The 15,459-nt window shown below is 44.1% G+C and overlaps 2 protein-coding genes across 13 annotated transcripts in view; both read right to left on the bottom strand.

The window, feature by feature from the left end:
- Nucleotides 1-15,459, bottom strand: part of LOC310677442 (disks large homolog 5-like) — a 37,460-nt gene that overhangs the window by 14,461 nt on the left and 7,540 nt on the right. Inside the window, exon 1 of one of the 12 annotated variants that reach the window (XM_083440505.1) lies at nucleotides 6,962-7,293. The exons of 6 other annotated variants lie outside the window; for them this stretch is intronic. The gene's annotated coding sequence lies outside the window, so the exon portion shown is untranslated. Of the gene's footprint in view, nucleotides 1-175; nucleotides 195-257; nucleotides 280-6,961; nucleotides 7,294-15,459 lie in introns of those variants that run through there. 5 more of the 12 variants (XM_083440493.1, XM_083440494.1, XM_083440496.1 and 2 more) reach the window with 5 other exon arrangements.
- The window catches only part of DLG5 (discs large MAGUK scaffold protein 5), a 112,517-nt gene continuing 111,028 nt past the window's right edge, over nucleotides 13,971-15,459 (bottom strand). The window contains exon 33 of the mRNA XM_083440219.1: nucleotides 13,971-14,103. The gene's annotated coding sequence lies outside the window, so the exon portion shown is untranslated. The remainder of the gene's footprint in view (nucleotides 14,104-15,459) is intronic.

Genomic DNA, 15,459 nt, shown 5'->3' with positions numbered 1-15,459 from the left:
TTATCTTACCTCTTTCATTCCCTAACCTTTCAATTTCCTTAGATGGCAAGCCTCTTTGGGTCAGAAGAATTACACATTGGGGGTGGGGTGGGGTGGGGAGAACTGCTGCAAGTTGTCTTGAGTCCATAGGACAGAGCAGTAAATTAAATTAATATGTGACAGGTCATTTGCACACCATGCCAGCTGCTCCTAAATGACATAATACCAAAAAAAAGGGGAGAAAGGAATGAGTCAGGAACAGGAAAGCAGGTACCAACCTCTTTCAACTGTTATGGGATGAACAAGTGAAATAGTCGTTGAAGAATGCTCTGGAAAGGGGAGGAGCCAAATGGCTGTTGGTTCCAACAGTCACTGAAGGTTCCGTTAGCAAGGGGCCAGGGGTTGCTGTTGTCTTTTAAAAACATTTGAGTTTTAACAGCTAGCTTTCAATTCTACTCACAGCAAAATCTGTCACTGGCTGCGAGGCTGGGAAACTCTGAAGCAAGAATGCATTCAAGGGAAAACTTTGGCAAACTATTGGGGGGAAAACACATAGGCACACACCTCATCTTTCTTCCCTCTTTTGGGAAACATTTATTATTTTTCCTTTGTGGAATGTGAGCCATTTAATTTAGAAATCAAGGGATGTGATTAACGACTGAGCAGCAAAATCCCACCGTTGGGATGCAGCCAATGAGGAGCTAATTGTAATTGTATGTGAACTGTGCCTCTTTTACTTCCCCGGATTGGGAAGGATGGTGGCAAACAAATTTCCTCACCACACAGGCAGCCAACTACTCCAGGTGTCTAATTTCTATGGGAATCACTTTTTGATAACTGGCAGCTTATTCAGAGTGGCAGGATTAAAATATATTTATGCTTTCTAACATTAGAGGTGAGAAAACAGCAACCTGTAGTTTCATTAAAAAATAATAATGCTACACTTGGATTTGCTGAATTTGTGTTGTCACTAGTCGGATTTATTTTATTTTTTTGCTGTTGATGTTGTGGAACTGGCTGTATTGAAGAAGAAAGCTATGCTGTCCTTGTTCTTTTTTAACCTTGAATGTGGAAACAGACAAGAAGGGGTAGAAAAAACCCAATAATTGCACTGAAAAAAGCAAAGTACTTTTAAACCTTGGGTAAAGTCTCCAAGTAGCTTTGTTTACAATAACTGCCCCTTTAAAACACACGCACATTTACTCCAATGCAATATACGGTAACCTAATTGGGATCACTCAATTGCCTGTGCCTTTCAAGTTAATTGCCTGATGCTTTTTTTATTATGATTGAAGGACAGTCATCAGGGAGCATAATTTTTAAAACTTAACATTGCATCACTATTACATTTCATATTATCCTGCACTTCAAGTGCCTCTCCATTAGATTGCTGCACTGCAGCAATTAGCACTTTTATTGAAATTATCTTCAAGCAAAATGGAAATTAAAAGGAGATGGAGTATTTAAGGCATAATAAGGCTTCATTTATAGAAGCTCACCCATGCAATTTCCCATTCAACTGTGCAATTAAGATCTGGCTCAGCCATAGCATCATCACGTAAAAAGTGCATACAGTGGCATACATAAACTTCCACTGCCGCAGTTGCTGGTAACACTGTCGAACAAGGCACGGTCAGACTACTACTATTAATACTAAGGTTGGGCTTCCTAACCCAAGGTACCACTCTAATAGGCAGTTTAATAATAAAATAATAATATTTACTTTCCCCTTACCTTTAACAGACCCTATGTTATTTAGTGGCCAAAGGCCTGGATAAAGACAAATGTTTTCCCCTGATGCCTAAAGATATGTAATGATGGCGTGTGGTGAGCCTCCCTGGGAAGAGCATTCCACGGTCAGGGAGCCACCACAGAAAAGGCCCGTTCTCATGTTGCCACATCACACCCACGCACACTCCTTAGGGCAGGGGGCAAGGGTGCAGTGAGAATGGCACAGAGCAAATTGACAAACATAAGTACTGGACTGACATGGCCAATGCATTTGCACTGCACCGACCTTGCCACTGCCTTAAAGCCATCCACCGCAGGTAAACAGCACCTATACAGCTGCAAGAGGAGTCATGTATGCATCTCCACCACCACCCATGGTGTCCACTACTAATGCAATGCCTCTATTGCACCCAGGGCTCTTTTGTGAAAATACAAACCAGTACAGAGGACTGACACCTCTTTTTCTGCTGATTGCACAGCCTCAGACTACATGACTCATAGAACTGTAGGTTGGAAGGGACCACTAGAGTCATCTAGCCCAACTCCCTGCAACGCAGGAAACTTTCACCCAATGTGGGGCTTGAACCCACAACCCTGAGATTAAGATCCTCATGCTAGGTATTTTGTGGACCATTATTCAACCAAGGGACACATTTTAATGATATGAATTGTAAATTTAAAACAACAAACCAGAAGGACACATAGGCCTTTCAATGTCAGTAATTTTAGCTAGAGAAAGGCAGTAAGAAATAATAATAAAATAATAATTTTATAATAATAATAATTTATTATTTGTACCCCCAGCCACTCTGGGCAGCTTCCAACAAAGATTAAAAATACGTTAAAATGTCACACATTAAAAACTTCCCTAAACAGGGCTGCCTTCAGATGTTTTCTAAATGTCAGGTAGTTGTTTATCTCTTTGACATCTGATGGGAGGGCGTTCCACAGGGTGGGTGCCACCACAGAGAAGGCCCTCTGCCTGGTTCCCTGTAGCTTTGCTTCTCGCAGTGAGGGAACCGCCAGAAGGCCCTTGGCGCTGGACCTCAGTGTCTGGGTAGAATGATGGGGGTGGAGACACTCTTTCAGGTATACTGGGCCGAGGCCGTTTAGGGCTTTAAAGGTCAACACCAACATTTTGAATTGTGCTCAGAAATGTACTGGGAGCCAATGTAGGTCTTTCAGGACCGGTGTTACATGGTCTCGGCAGCCATTCCCAGTCATCAGTCTAGCTGCCGCATTCTGGATTAGTTGTACCATAGTTTCCGGATCACCTTCAAAGGTAGCCCCACGTAGAGTGCATTGCAGTAGTCCAAGCGGGAGATAACTAGAGCGTGCACCACTCTGATGAGACAGTGCAGGCAGGTAGGATGTCAGCCTGCATACCAGATGGAGCTGGTAGACAGCTGCCCTGGACACAGAATTAACCTACGCCTCAATGGACAGCTGTGAGTCCAGAATGACTCCCTGACTGTGCACCTGGTCCTTCGGGGCACAGTTACCCTATTCAGGACCAGGGAGTCCTCCACACCTGCCCGCCCCCTGCCCCCCAAGAACAGTACTTCTGTCTTGTCAGGATTAAACCTCAATCCATTAGCCACCATCCATCCTCCAACCACCTCCAGGCACTCATACTGGACCTTCACTGCCTTCACTGATTCCGATTTAAAAGAGAGGTAGAGTTGGGTATCATCCACATATTGATGGACACCCAGCCCAAACCCCCTGATGATCTCTTCCAGCGGCATCATGTAGATGTTAAAAAGCATGGGGGAGAGGATGGAACCCTGAGGCACCCCACAAGTGAAAGCCCAGGGGTCTGAACACTCATCCCCCCCCCACTTTCTGGACACGGCCCAGGAGCAAGGAGCGCAACTACTGTATAATAGTGTCCCCAGCTCCCAGCTTGTCTAGACAGTCCAGAAAACCTATGCAATATACAACCTGGCCAGGAAACATCAACAATATATGGCATGTTCAAAAATAATGTTCAACTGTGAAATATGTGCTTTCAGTTTTGAATGAGAAGGCTTCTTTTCAAAGACAGTTTATGAAGTGTCAGATATTAGCTTGCTCAGGGGCTTAGGGAGGCCAGCATGCCAGGAGTGCCATCTCTGCAGTTTCTCTTGGACTTTAAGCACAGTACAGCACTATTCAGCCACCCTGTACTACTGATGGTGAATGAGCAAAAGTGGAGATGTGTGACTCTCCAGATATATCAATGAATCTTTGAGAGACACTGCAGGGTTTACTGCCTTGGCAAGTGGGGCATATAACTAAGAGCCCACTCTGCCTGTAGAAATTGCTAATACTGCTGGACATTCAAGGGATGGAAACTTGTTCCTACAACCGAGTCCACACGGATGACTTGGAAGCCACAGAAGAACTATAGGTACTTTGTTCAGTTCTATAACTTTGGGAACAGGTGAAATATAAAAATGAAATATAGGTAGTCCTGCTAATCATCTTGAAACATTTTTTGCATCTTTGCTGCCTTCTGGACTTCCTTAAATATGTTTCTTGCAACAAACAAAGGAAAGCACTTGAATATATTTATTAATATATATATATATAAACACACAGAGACAAAAAGAGAGGAAACTCCTTCAGACGTATTAACTATTTGGCTTTTCTTTCTGAGGAGCCAGTTCTCTTCAAAAATATACATTTGTCATCATGTAAATAGAGATGAGTGTTACAGCTCCAACAAATCTTTCTTTCCGAAAGCTCACATTTACCATTTTCCCTCCACAAAAAGAGCATCTCTTCAGTGGGAAAAGGCTATTGCTGTTATTTACTTAGCAAGTCAAACTGCATTTTAAAGCTTCAGATTAAGGTAAAGGTAAAGGAACCCCTGACCATTAGGTCCAGTCGTGACCGACTCTGGGGTTGCGGCACTCATCTTGCTTTACTGGCCAAGGGAGCTGGCGTTTGTCAGCAGACAGCTTCTGGGTCATGTGGCCAGCATGACTAAGCTGCTTCTGGCGAACCAGAGCAGCGCACAGAAATGCCGTTTACCTTTCCGCTAGAGTGGTACCTATTTATCTACTTGCACTTTGACGTGCTTTTGAACTGCTAGGTTGGCAGGAGCAGGGACCGAGCAACGGGAGCTCACCCTGTTGCGGGGATTCGAACTGCCAGCCTTCTGATCGGCAAATCCTATGCTCTGTGGTTTAACCAACAGCCATAGCTTATGATAGCATCCTTTGCAGAGAAAAACTTGTTTGAAATGATGGCAATTCATCTGCTAGATCACAGGCTCTTTTAGGAAACTGACTGAACACCCTCCCCTTCAAAAACAACAACTCAGAAATTAGAAAGTAATTGCACAAGATGCAATTCATAAAAGATACTTGAGCTCCCACCTACTTTGATGGGGTTTAGATGTACCTAACTTGCTCAAAGTTGCTTTCATAATTCTCAGCACAGCAGTGTTATTTCTGTCATCACACAGAGATACACTCACATCTCTACTTCATTAACACTTTCAAATTAAAATTAATAATGGATTCCACGATTGCAGAGCCATGTTATGCCATATCTTGGGGGAAGCAGGGAGAGCTGATAACTGAATGTGAAGGGATCTCATTTTACTCTGTTACCTAGCCTTCAAAACACAATGGCATCCTAAGCATATTCTACCTTCTGGGTAGCTATACATAAAACTGGAAGGGGAAATCCTAAGAAGGCAGCTCTAAGCTACAGTACACATCGTTTGGAGTAATCCCACTGAGCAGGAAATGGCTTGAAATATACTCAGAGTCGCAAAGTGATTTCATGCTCTTTATTCAGTTCATTGTGGTGAGGAGGAATGAATGAAAGTCCCCTCAAAGTATCTGCTTTATATACATGATTTACACAATGGGCTGCACGTGATTGGCTAATTCCGGAATTCTACTGTAAGCCAATCAGGTTGTGTATTCACTTTTATCTGGAGCATGATTGGGTGGTTCCTGCCAACCAATCATACTGCTGCATTGTTCTAGGACCAATCAGACTGCTGCATTCTGAATCTTATTGTTCTAGGACCAATCAGACTGCTGCATTTTGGATCCTATTCAACTCAGTACATAACATGGCTGTTGGCTTCACTGTTTGCTTTGACAAGAATCTCAAATCCACAGTGGGTAAATAAATTTATTAGGATCTACCCAAGCCTCACAAAATAACAATCAAGGTCTTGAGTTCTCCAGAACTCTTCGTCAGGCTATGTATTAAACAAAGGGGGAGGGGGAGGGGGGTGAGAAAGAAAAAGTTGGTATGATGTTAAAGTCCTTAGCAAGAGTTAAGTCATCCCTTTACAGGAGGTTGGCTGTGAAGAGGCAACACTTTCTGTTCTGAAGACTCCCTGTCCACTTCAGACAAAAGAAGTCTCAACCTTTGAACCTCAGCTCACCCATGACCGCTACTGAACTGCTGGTCCAACACAGTTTTATCCAAAATCTGAGGTTATTGCCTTTTGAGGATGTTTTTAACTTTTCATGCCGCAGGAACAACAACAAAGGGCCCTCTGCTCTCCTAGTACCAAAGCAGCAGGAGGCAACCTGGGGCAGCAAACACACAACAAAAAACTCTTGCTGAACTGATGATGGTTAGAAGGCAGGAGGATTAAATTACTGCAATCTGTGCTAAAATGGCAATAAACCTTTGACGTTACTGTGACTTCTATCAACGTTAAAACTCACTTTGTGGAAAACAATATCAGTAGAGGAAGAAAGGAAAAATGGAAGGGGGAAATGAAGAGAAATAGTAAACAAAGGGGCATTGGGAAAACCTGGAGAAAGGTAACAGTCAATTAGAAAGGACCAAAAGAAGTGAAGAGAAGATGAATCTCCCCATCCCTTGCAGTTTACTTGGGACTAAGGCTGCAGTTCCCAAGGACTGAGCTGCATGTGACACTCAAAAGCACTTGCTCTCCGAAGCAGATGCCCTCAAGAATGAAGCCTTTGAACTCACTGGGACCCATTTCCCTGTCAACACGGAAAGGCTCCAGATACACGGCTGCAATCTGAACACACAGTTTATTTGTAAGTTTCCCTGAAATGAGTGTCCAACCATGAACGGGATATTCTGCAGCTGTCCAACCCTCGCCTTCCCCCCAATCCACGGCCATTCGCAGCTCCCAGAGGAAGGCACCTGCTAGACACGCGAGTGGGCGCGCTGCGCCAAACCTCTGCTTCCTGACCCGCCCCAGGCAACGTGTGAAGCGGTCCACAAGCGGGAGAACCCGGGAAAGAAGAGAAACTGTTACCTTCTCCTTGCCCCCACAGTGACAGCAGACGGTACACAGGTACTTGAGGGTCCTCCAGAGCAGAAGAAAAAAGGGACCATGGACGAGGCCAGGAAGGCCCGCCACATGCGCTGCCCGCGGGCGCAGGGGACCTCCATGGTCCTGGGAATGATGGCCGCGTTAATTGCCGAGGAGGAGTCCGAGGAGTATCTCCTGGAGCCGCCTCCGCCACTGGCCATGGCTAAGAGCTCCCGCTGCTGCTCCTGCCAGCGCCCTCGGCCAAGCCCAGGCCCAGCCATAGCGCTGCTCTTGGGCGGGGAGGTGCGCAAGCCGAGCCTCAACGCACGTCCAGGCAGGCTGCCCCTTCCCCCTCACGACGCCCGCCACCAAGGGGAGAAGGCGGGCGGGATTCCTCCCTTGGTCGCCTCACGATTTGCGCGCCAAGGCGGAGAGCGACCCCTCGTCAGTCTCTCCGGCAAGTCCAGCCCCTTCCTCTCTCCTCGGCTTCGGCTCCCCTCCCGGCTGGCTCCTGCCTGGTCTCGGGGCTCTCCAGGCTCCCCCTCGCCTCCTCCCAAACGGCCCTGCGCGCTTCTCCGAAGCTGCCTCGAACAGATGGAAGCGAGCGAGCGAGAGAGCCACGCGCTTGACAGGGAGCGGCGGCAGGAGCCGAAGGGCGGGCAGGCGGCCCACGTGACCTGCCGCCTCAACAAGTAACAAGTCCTTCTGGCGTCACAGAGAGAGAGAGAGAGAGAGAGAGAGAGAGAGAGCAGCGCCTTAGGCTTGGAGGCGGCGGCGCGATCCTGGCACTTGCTGAATGGAGTGACGCGCTGGCTGTCCCTCTCTTCTCCCGCTCGCTTATACGGTTGGAGTCCCAATCCAGCGATGTTTTCCCAGCCGCTCTTTTTTTCTCAGCAGGTCTCAGTGACTTGCACGCCTAATGGTCGGGCCGGGGAGGAAGGACTCCAAATAGCAAGAAGGAAAGGCGGCAGAGCAGAGATCGGCCTCCCTTCACCCCAGCCCGGCTCGCCTCTTTTGTTTGCCATTCTTTCTCTCTCTCTCTGTGTATTTTCTTCGTGCTCCATCGGAGGAGTAAGGAGACACGGCGAGCACCCCCGAGAGGGACACGATTAAAGGCTGCTCTTGAAATCCAGCGATCGGCCGGGATGGTTGGCGTTGTTGTTCTTTATTACGGCTCAGATCTGAAAGCAATCTTTGGCTGAGGGCAGGGAAGGAGGCCGTGGGGTCTGGGGAAATGAACGAAAGCATTGCAGTAAAAAGGATAGGAATATGCATGCCCAGGATTTTGTGAAGCCTGCCTCCCCCCCGTGGCTGTAAGTGGGGATGTCCCCGCAAGCGGGTTTTGGTGGTCCTGCCCAGGAAGAACGGAAGGCTCACAGTGTAAGGCAAGACTCTTTGTACCTTCGCAGGCAGCGCCTACTAGGAAGCGATGAATTCCTTTGGACTTGTAGATGTGCAATAGCCTTTCTTGCATTGAATGGAGGGGTGGAGCTAATGGAGCTAACCCCTTTCCCTCCCAATTCCATCATGCACGAGCAGAACTTGGGACGCCCTAGCCAGGATATGTAATGGCATAAATCAGGGTTCAGCAACCTTTTCCAGCCGTGGGCCGGTTCAACGTCCCTCAGACCATGTAGTGGGCCAGACTATATTGGGGGGGGGGGGAGGGATGAATGAATTCCTATGCCCCACAAATAACCCAGAAATGCATTTTAAATAAAAGCATACATTCTACTCATGTAAAAACACCAGGCAGGCCCCACAAATAACCCAGAGATGCATTTTTTTTTAAAAAAGGACACATTCTACTCATGTAAAAACACACTGATTCCCAGACAGTCCGTGGGCTGGACTGAGAAGGCGATTGGGCCACATCCAGCCCACGGGCCTTAGGATGCCTAACCCTGGATAGCAAAAGTTACAGATAATCTGAATAGCAAAAGTTTCAGATAATCAACTATTTTGATCTTTATGTTCCCCAAGCTGTAGAGGAGAAATGAATTAATCCATCTAATGTATCAGAGAGCCTCCAGCTACATCACTTTTAGCCAAACAATTATGCAACTCGCTCCAGTGTCCACCAGGGTTGTCATTTTGTCAATTCAAAATGTAGAATTACAAAAACCACCTCATTCCTTGAAGTAACCGCATGCTCCATATAATAGCAGAAAATATTTCACTTAGCCGTTATGTAGAGTTTATGGCCATTCTTCAGTGAGCTCACCAAACCAAAATCATGCAGATTATTAATGAGGAAGAGGATGGAGACAGCTATCCAAATATATCAGTAGCTGAAGGAATGCTAGCTTACTTCATAAGACGTACATTCATAAGATATTCTTTCTCTCCCAAGACATCTGAGATCAGGTCCAATGAAGCCCTTGCATGGTTCAAAATTTGTATGCCCCACCCCACCCCGTGGCTTTGCCATTTTAAGATTTCTCTTAACTTGGGGGAATTCTTTTATTTTTCAGCCTTACACACATTAGCTTGAGAAAAGCTTATAAAGCACTCCCATTTCCAAACTGGGCGTTGGAAGGTCATGGTTTAGGACTCCAAATCTGCAGGGGTGAGGTAGTAGAATTTTTACCTTTTGCCTAATGCCTCTTACACTGGAAAGAAAAAGGAGCATCCACCAAGCCCAATTTCCTTCAGGCAGATGTTTACCACTGATACTCAAAATGTATTATTTTGTTAAATGGGAAGGGCACAAAGAGTAGTATGTCAAACTAGCATCTTTTAAACTCAATGGTATGAAAACGGAAGCAAGCTTTGCTCTGAATTTTCTTTTGGAGTCATTATGCTTCACGGGTAATTGCAACTCTAGCAACAAAATGCAATTTGGAATCTCACTGTAATATAACCATTACAAATGTCTGTGAATTTGTTTTAATTCTGTAACCTGGCTGAGAGTCAGAGAGGGATTTATGCAACACTTCCATACAAGTCAAGTTACAGAAATTGACCTTTATTTTAATACAATACTCAGTTTCTTTAACTTTTTTTGTTTTCATACAATGACATTTTTTAGTTCAGAATATATATTGTAACAAAAATTTTAAAAACAAAACAGACACACATCATACAATTATACATACTAAAGCTAATTTTGGTCATCTGTCCCTTTAAAAATCCCTTGCCCTTCCCTGTGGAACCAACTGCCATAACAGTCATCAACAGTTATAAGGTTGAAGCCACCTCTGCTTCAGAGCATCTGATGAAGTGTGTATTACACACAAAAGCTCATACCTTGAAAGCTTATATTTAGTTGATCTTTAAGGTGCCACTGGAATTATTAAAAAAGATTTTTTCATCTTTCATCTTATTTATTATGACTACATTTATCGACAGTGGGAAAACTAACAAGTTACAGGACCACACTAGAGGTTGTCAGATCCCTATAACAGAGACTTCAATTCTAATTAAATAAAAATCCCTATGGCTGTTACACACCAAAAGAACAAAGCTTGAGCAATGTAAGCTTCCAATTACATAGACTACCTAAATGTGATAAAATAAAGCAGTCTCTAGGCACAGCTATTAACCCTTATGATTTACTGCTTAATGTAGGCCCAGTAACCCAAAATTATTATTCTGGATACACAATGAGCACAGTTTGATCAGATACACCATGACATTTAAATATTAACCCATGCATAAAAGAAGCCAATAACTTTTTTTGAACAGACAAAGGAGTTTATGAGATACAAACAGTGGCCTCACCCATATATCGGAAGAGTGCTTCTTCCCCCTGGATTCACTCCCCAAATGGGTACCTATAAGAAAACCCATTCACAATCCATGCAACTGATTGTTCTTGAAGGTAGAACAGCTGTTATGGAAGGACAGAACCACACTTCATGAAAAAGTCATGCTCACTCAGCTGAGTAGGAACTCGACACTTTTGTTTGGTTTTCTTCGTATCAGAAGCAGAGGAGAAATAAGCAGGGGGTAACTGGGGAAGGGGAAGCTGAACAGGTTGCTTGTTTTAAAAAACCAGATTTAACATGGACACCGGCACAAGAGCCTGCAATAAATCTAGATGCCAACTTTGCTGTCACATACACCCAGACAAGATCATTATTGGCCCCAATAACATCAAACATACCATCTCACACCTATTTAATTATTCATCTTCCAACATTATATATGCTATCAAATGCCAACAGTGCCCTTCAGCTCTCTATATTGGACAAACAGGACAAACTTTACGCCAAAGGATAAATGGGCATAAATTTGACATCAGGAATCATAAAACAGAGAAACCAATAGGAGAACACTTCAATCTCCCAGGACATTCTTTATAAGATCGTAAAGTAGCTGTCTTATTGCAAAAGAATTTTAGAAATACCCTTGAAAGAGAATTTGCTGAATTGCAACTCATTTCCTAACTAAAAACTATGGAGAGACCTGGTCTGAATAGAGATATTGGATTCATTTCCCATTATACATACTAAAGCTAATTTTGGTCATCTATCCCTTTAAAAATCCCTTGCCCTTCCCTGTGGAACCAACTGCCATAACAGTCATCAACAGTTATAAGGTTGAAGCCACCTCTGCATCAGAGCATCTGATGAAGTGTGTATTACATACAAAAGCTCACACCTTGAAAGCTTATATTTAGTTGATCTTTAAGGTACCACTGGAAATATTAAAGAAGATTTTTTCATTTAACACCTTATTATTTATTATGACTATGACAGATCAACACGGCTATCCACTTGAAAATGTTTGTGAATTTGTTTAAATTCTGTAACCTGGTTGATAGTAGTAAACTGAACAATGGAGTCAGAAAGGTAATCATGCAACACTCCCATGCAAGTCAAGTTATAGAAATTGACCTTTATTTAACAACTTTTTTTCTTTTCATACAAAGTGACTTTTTTAGTTTAAGAAAATCCATGTTGCAACAGTACCAGTCTGTTTCCATCACACTGCTGAAGTCCAACTCTGGCCTCCCTCTTTAAAAAAAAAAAACAACGTTGTCCCTCATCTTATTTTAACTAAGAATTTATCAATAGCCTTTCTACATTTCTTCGTCTCTCTCTCTCTTTCTCTCTTGTATTTTGATCTATAAAATAGTATCTGTAAAACAGAGGTTTAAATTTCCAACCAAATTTTGGCTTTGAACAACTGTGCAAGTAGAATCCCTTTTTTTAATTAATGCAAATAGAAAGCAAATACAAAAAAAAAAGGAAGGGGGAAAAACAGAAGAAAGAAAACCTATGTACATAATGAAATGTTAGGAACAGTCATCACAAATATTATTATTAATAATAAATCTTTATTGCGGTCCAAAGACCTGTAACATAGATTCAGAATAAAATACAGATTCATACAGACAACCCTCTGGGAGAGGAAGACCGAGACGATATTTATTTAGTCTTGAGTATGATGATCTTTGATATGTATGACTACCGAAAATTTTTTTGCCACGGCCACTGTGTTATCATTACACTTGTCATCCAGAAGATACTTAGTATAGTAGGCTTCAGATTTACCAGGCCAATTTGCCAGTAAGGGTTTAATCAATAGATCCCTAGCTTGCTCATATTGTCCGCAATGCAGTAGGATATGCCTCATACAATCGACGTCCTGAGAGCATACACAAAGCCTATTCTGATAAGGGATGCCTCTCAGTCTGCCATTTAGCACTTCTGATGGAAATACATTTAATCTGGCTTTGGTAAAAAGACGCTGATAAATTGGTACAGACAGATTTCTAAGATATGCAAATATCTGAAAATCGTAACCATAATGAATTCCTACTGCTATCGGGCCACAGATAACAAGAGATTGAGATCGGAGAGCACTGTGAGATGTCCCAGAGCCTTTGCCTCAGAGATTCAAGGGCAGATTATACCCTAGATGGTACAAGAGAGAAGGTGGTATAGTGGTACCTCTGGATGCGAACGGGATCCGTTCCGGAGCCCCGTTTGCATCCTGAGTAGAACGCCACCCGCATCTGCGTGTACACAGGTCGCCACTTCTGCGCATGACGTCATTTTGAGCGTCTGCACATGCACGAGCGACGAAACCCGGAAGTAACGCGTTCTGTTACTTCCAGGTCGCTGCAGAGCGTAACCTGAAAACACTCAACCTGAAGCATATTTAACCGAGGTATGACTGTATTCCAATCAAGTGGTTTTCTGACCATAGTTTTCATCTATGAGCTGATAAACTCTCATTGTTTAGGTGTGGAAGTAACCCCTTCCCTAAGCCAAAGACTGAGATCCTAAGCCAGTACAGGCATACCTCAGTTTAAATATGCTTCAGGTTGAGCGTTTTCAGGTTATGCTCCGCAGCGACCCAGAAGTAACGGAATGCGTTACTTCCGGGTTTTGCCGCTTGCGCATGCGCAGATGCTCAAAATGACGGCATGCGCAGAGAATTGCGACCTGCGCATGCGCAGATGTGGGTTGCGTTCGCTTTAGGTTGCGAAAGGGGTTCCGGAATGGATCCCATTCACATCCAGAAGTACCACTGTATCTCCGGGAAGAAGAATCCCCCCTTTTTTTAATTAATGCAAAGAGAAAGCAAATACTAAAAAAAAATGGAAGGGGAATAAACAGAAGAAAGAAAACCTATGTACATAATGAAATGTTAGGAACAGTCATCACAAATATAGTCCTACTTAAATGATACTTGAACAATAAAGTTACAGTACCTACAAAACATGACATGCAATTTTTTTACGAAGGAAAAAGATAAACACATGGTTGGGAAATGTAGTCAGAAGTGCAAAAAGAAACACAGAATGGAATTTGGTACAGGCAGAAGATACATATTGGAACAAAAATTAAAAAACAAAACAGACACACTACATTTATCGACAGTGGCAAAACTAACAAGTTACAGAACCACACTAAAGGTTGTCAGATCCCTATAACAGCAACTGCAATTCTAATTAAATAAAAATCTCTATGGCTATTACACACCAAAAGAACAAAGCTTGAGCAATGTAAGCTTCCAATTACAGACTACCTAAATGTGATAAAATAAAGACTGGGGTAGGGGAATCAGAACAGGTTGCTTGCAGCATCAGTCTTATGAAAAAGGAATCCACAGGACCTTGTTTTGTACTTGATCAACTGTTGTCATGATCTGAGTGCAAATGATCAAAAGAGGGCCTCCCTGGACAATCCCTGTGAAAAGAAGGATCACATACACCAATCAATCAGCATGATTGTTTACTGGGGGCGGGGTGGGGGCCTGAATTTGCACTAGCGCCAAGAAATCAAAACACACTGAAGCAACAAAAAGGAAGGGGGATTAATACCCCCCTTTTTGGTGGTGATGATGTTCCACCCTTTCTCCTAAGAGCTCAAGGTGGTTATATGTAGGACACCCTTCCTTATCCTCACAAAAACCTGCAGAGAACCAGGCATGTCAGTTGGGCTTTGTTTGGTTTCTCACCTGTTGTCAGTTCAAAAAGTGGCTTGCTTCTTTGGCAACAGGAACTGATGCTGCGAAAGGAGGGAGTGTAATAGTGCTCCCACCTTAGACCCTCTTCCTAACTCTCTCTATTAAAAAATAAATAAATCAGTGTCTGGTTTGTTTTTAATTTAGGGGTCGCCTTTCTTTGTGCCTGTGTTGTATTTATTAAGGGGGTATGCATGGGTGTTTTACCTGGTGCTTTGGGGAGGAGGCTTTTCTCATCCCATTACTGTGGGTTGTTTTTCTGCAAAGGGCTATGTTGTGGTGCCCATGACAGTTTCTTACGATTTCCAAATGTGACCCCGGGGGCCCACCAAAGATGGGAGGGTGCCCTCTTCCAAACATTGACAAAAATCTACTACCTAGAACGTAGAACTCTCCATTCATGCAGTAATTCCCAAGAAAGAAATAATATAAATATATATATTACCCCTATTGGAGCCAGTCTTCGGGTACTTTGGTGTCCACAGTATTTTTACTCCTTCTTTTTGATATTTCACGGTGATGGAAGAACCTGCTTTAAAATACAAAAGGAAAAACAGTCAGGCTTCATAAGAAAGGGGGGGGGGACTCCTTTAGGCTCTGAATTTCACAAGAAATCTTCAAGATTTCTGCTGTAAGCAATATAGAGTGGTCCTCTGGAACACGCATTAGGGGAACTGGGGTGTGTGGGTGAGGGTGGGCTGGTGGGTGAGGGAGGGGGATCTTACCTTCACGCAGGGAAGGCTGGGGGCAAAGGGGAGGCCTGTCTGCCGAGCTGAGCTGCTGCTCCCAGAACCACGTGCGGGCAAAATGAGGCGCTGCCACTCTCCTGCACGCTCCGCTGTCGGGGGGCAGCAGACGCTTTTGGGAGGGGGGTCAAGGCCCGAAGGGGGTGCGCGGGACAGGAAGTGGCCTTGACAGGCCTCTCCAGTGGCCCGGAAAGTCAGACTATGTGAAGAAAATGAGAGTAGGCCAAATAGATTTGGCCTTGCCTTGCCTTTGCCCCACCCCCAACCCAGCTGGCCAATCGGGTTTCTTAGATTTCCAAATGTGACCCTGGGGCCCACCAAAGGTGGGAGGGT

Source organism: Podarcis tiliguerta (genome assembly GCF_965153285.1).
Source record: "Podarcis tiliguerta genome assembly, chromosome: 5".
In the NCBI taxonomy this organism is placed as follows: domain Eukaryota; kingdom Metazoa; phylum Chordata; class Lepidosauria; order Squamata; family Lacertidae; genus Podarcis; species Podarcis tiliguerta.
The sequence above is the reverse complement of the archived record's forward strand: the minus strand, read 5'-3'. Positions and strand labels throughout refer to the sequence as shown.